This window comes from Papaver somniferum, unplaced genomic scaffold, assembly GCF_003573695.1.
Source record: "Papaver somniferum cultivar HN1 unplaced genomic scaffold, ASM357369v1 unplaced-scaffold_67, whole genome shotgun sequence".
NCBI classification, from domain to species: Eukaryota; Viridiplantae; Streptophyta; class Magnoliopsida; order Ranunculales; family Papaveraceae; genus Papaver; species Papaver somniferum.
Window position 1 is genome coordinate 887,501 of NW_020649526.1, and position 4,388 is coordinate 891,888.

At 46.7% G+C, this 4,388-nt stretch overlaps 1 pseudogene; it reads left to right on the forward strand.

Moving 5' to 3' along the window:
* Positions 1-1,943: 1,943 nt before the first annotated feature.
* LOC113343823 lies at positions 1,944-3,499 on the forward strand (annotated as a pseudogene).
* Positions 3,500-4,388: the final 889 nt, after the last annotated feature.

Genomic DNA, 4,388 nt, shown 5'->3' on the forward strand with positions numbered 1-4,388 from the left:
GGAGATTGATATGCTTCGCAGAAATTGGATCGTATATGATACTTTTTTATAAAATCAGATTCCATAAAAATCTATTCCCTTAGCCCGGTATTGCCGCCAATCTGAGATGCCTTTTAGGACTGATTTGTTAACTACGTCATCCTTTGATCTCGAAGAGCCAGACCGGACGAAACCAACAACAATGTCCAAATGAATCGAAGATCTAACAATGCCCTAAAAATCCCTCTTACTTAGTAATGGCCACTTAATTTTGAAGATCACCACACTAAAACAAAAGCGATTCTTCTTTCTTAGTTAGGTCTTGGAACTGAGACGACCTGAGGTGGGTTTAGTTATGATAACTCGGATCTTCATTAGAGATGAGAGTTGACTTAATGTTTGCTTACCTTTTACGGATTTGTTGCCTCTTGTAAATGTTTGCTACCTCCTGTAAATGGTCCTGGGATGGAAAGTCGGATGGACAATTTAGATTAACAGTGTTAGAAGCATCCCCTGAAGATAGAGGTAGAAGTCAGCTGGGAATTGGGTAAGAGAATTACCACCCAGAGGATGATGTGGACTATCGCATGTACTACCCTCTGAGCTATCCTTGTATCTCTTTCATCGTATAGAGAAGAAAGATTCTTTTGTATGCCCGGTTCACCAGGTTCTACCAATAGTAGAATGACAGCTTGAATGATTCGTTCATGTATCAAGTTCATTCTTCACTTCCTCTATTTCGCAACCGTGTTCTTAAAGTACCTTATCTCAACATCACAAACAAGATAAATTGCCTCTATTTGATGTCGATTCATCCAGACTTCCATTACTTCAGATTTACTATATTTAATGTCAATTCACCCAGACTTCCATTCTTTGTAGAGGTCACTTTAGCTTGCCGGCTGGGAGGTGTATGAGCGGTAACGTCCAAGTACGGCTCTGTGAGAAGGGCGGTGGACAAAAATGGCCTTGTTGTACGTCACTTCCGTATACAATGGGGTCTGCTCTTTCTTTTTTGGAAGAGTATGCCAATATGATCTTAATGAGGTGCGAAGCTTTGCATCTGACATTCGTAGGGACGGGATCCTGCAATAAATCCCTCCATCCAGATATGACACTAGTGGTAGGTGGTCCCGCGGAGCTTTCGGAGAAGGGTAGCCTAGTGTGTAAGCACAACAATGAACCGCGGCGAACCCCTAGACGACCTATCTAAGATTAGGGGGGGATCCTCAGTATTTGGTGACCCTAACACTCTTCCACGAAACCTCACTGATACAAGTACCGAATGCTCATACGGGAAATGCGACCTTTCTTTCTAGTCTACTCAGGGGGGTGCAAACACACCTGCGCGGATGACAGGTGACGGTTACAAGAATGGTGGGAGAAGTGAAGATACCCGACGACATTCAGGGAAGGATGTAGACTCATCGGACATGGATAATCATTTCGGTCCTGGAAGAGGTGGCGACACCAGTCTGAGCTGTATGACTCACTGAAACGACGGCAGGAGCTGATCTATCAATTGAGGTAGCAGCAACCCTTTTACAATATGAAGAAAGAAATCAGGGTCGAAGTTTAGACCGCTCACAATAGTTCTACCTATAGAAAATATCATGAAAGAGGCGATCAGAATGGTACCCGAATCCATTTACGATTCCGAGTTTCCAGACACATCGCACTTCCGCTTGGGTCGAGGCTGCCACTCGGCCCTAAGACGGATCAAAGAACAGTGGGGAACCTCTCCCTGGTTTTTAGAATTCGACATCAGGACATCATCGACCGACATATACTTATCCCAATCTTGAACGAAGAGATCGACGATCCCAAGTTCTTTTACCACACCCAGAAACTTTTAGGAGCCGGACGTCGAAAAATGAATGGTTATGACTCCGTCCCACACAGTGTACTACTATCGGCCCTACCAGGAAACATCTACCTACACAATCTCGATCAGGACATAGGTAGGATCTGACATAAGTACGAAATTCCGATCAGAATCAGATCTGTTCTCTCACAGTTGTCAGGTCGTATTGATGGCCAAGCTGTAGAAGAATCAAGCTTCAACGCTCCCCAAGACAACGGAGCCATCTTTTTGGGGAGGGTCAAGAGCATCCAACGCAAAGCGGCCTTTCATTCCCTTGTTTCGTCGTGGCACACACCGCCCACAAGCACCCCCCTTCGCCGGGGGGACCAGAAAACTGGGGGAGCGTCGGCCCTTGCCGCCTTCCTTAACAAGCCCTCTCCCTTCCTTGTAGGACAAGAAAGTAAGAAAACTCCCTCTGGTCGAGTACCCTACGGGCCCTCTCTCTTCCTTTGCGCCGCCGTTCCGAAGGCTGAATTCTATGGTAGAGAACGCAAGAATTCGGCCATGAGAGACCGCAAGATCAGCAGAAGGGGCCTGCTGATAGAGCTGGGTGGAGAGGCGAGACCAGTTATCAGGTCAGAGAGACGCCTGGCCCGTAAGCCCTTAAAAGACCATGACTTAATAAGGATTTGTTACGTGCGATATGCCGACGACTTACTACTGGGAGTCGTAGGTGCTCTAGAGCTTCTCATAGAAATACAAAAACGTCTCACCCACTTCCTACAATCTGGCCTGAACCTTTGGTCTGCAGGATCAACAGCAATAGCTGCACGGAGTACGGTAGAATTCCCCGGTACGGTCATTCGGGAAGTCCCTCACTCTAAGCAAGTGAGTCCCATACAATTCTTGCGAGAGCAGGAGAAGCGTCTACGGGTAAAGCACCGTATCCATATAACTGCTTACCACCTACGCTCCGCCATCCATTCTCAGTTTAGGAACTTAGGTAAGAGTCTCCTAATCAAAGAGCTGACGAGGGGTATGAGCGGAAGAAGGAGGACGCGGTTCAACTAGCAGAGACTCTTGGAACAGCAGGAGTCAGAAGTCCCTAAGTAAGCGTATTATGGGGGACCATCAAGCACATCCGGCAAGAACTAAGGGAGATCTCCTTCTTGCATAACTCAGATCGGAGCAAGGTGTCATCGGACGCAGTCTCACGATCGGGCATGAGTATAATGATCCAGAAGTTGTCATTGTATACTCGGAAGGCGACAGGAGAAAGAAGGGAACACTGGGCGGGATCTTTCAGCAGCGAATTCCCCATACAGATAGAGGCCCCTATCAAAAAGATACTCTGAAGGCTTCGGGATCGAGGTCTCATTAGTCGAAGAAGACCATGGCCAATCCACATGGCCTGCTTGACGAACGTCAGCGACGGAGACATCGTAAATTGGTCCATGGACATCGCTATCAGTCCTCTGTCCTACTACAGGTGCCGCGACAACTTTTTTAAAGTCCGAACGATTGTCGACCACCAGATTCACTGGCCTGTTATATTCACCCCAACCCACAAGCACAAAACCTCGGCGCGGAATATAATCCTAAAGTACTCCAAAGACTCAAGTATAGTCAGTATGTGGTAAGACCTTAGCAGAGTTCCCCAACAACATAGATCTTGGGAAGCTCGGACCCGGTCACGACCCGACACTCAAATACTAGTGTCGATGTAGTAGTTTTTTATATTAGTTGCAGACTTCTTCGTAGAGTAGGCGTTGTCTGCTATCAATTCCATGAAAATTCCTTTTCATGCAAGGACAGGTTGGTTTGAGGACCCCTTGGTCAAAGTAAAGTAGGTCCTGATTCCGGGTCGGAGCCGTATGACATGAGAGTGTCACGTTTCCTTTGAGAAGGATATGATACCACCACCTATCAGGCCCGACGAACGGTCCACGGAGCTGCATCCCTACTCACCTGGTCTATGAACATCGCTCTCCCCAGGAGGTTGGCCGCCTAACCTAGATCTTCCCATTTCACATAAGATCCCGGGCTTTATCTGGTTTAGTATCAAGGTGATTCTATTTTCGTTCCTATATATATGGGTCCGTGCAGCGTTTCCACGATATCGTTATGATCAATTAATGGGACCTGGTCGGAAAGTGTTCTTGCCTCTATCATTAGCTCGGGTAGTCTCCGATTCTGGTGTTTCAGTCACCTTTCAATGACTGCCTTAGCCAGTCAGTGTCATAAGAAGCAGGTTGGGTTACTTCCCGAAAATGCCCTCTTCGTAGCTTTCTTTTTCTTCGTTGTTGGGGACAGAGCAGGTCAGAGGTCAAGTCAGATTGTCAGAACTTGAAGTCAGAATAGTGGCTTCTAGATTGAACTCTTCTATTTCGGAATCCTTCTATTAGTGTATTCTTGCCCCAAGCTGACTAGCTGAAACTAAGGGGTAGCCTTTCGCGGGAGTTCCTTATTTCCTCGATAAAGAAAGAGACTATCAAAGCGTAGCCTTTAAGAAAGGATATTCCTCACCCAGTGCTGATAGCTAAGGCGAGAATCGCTGTACAAAGGCCTCTTAAATCGGTTCACAGTTGAACTACTATATTAAGTA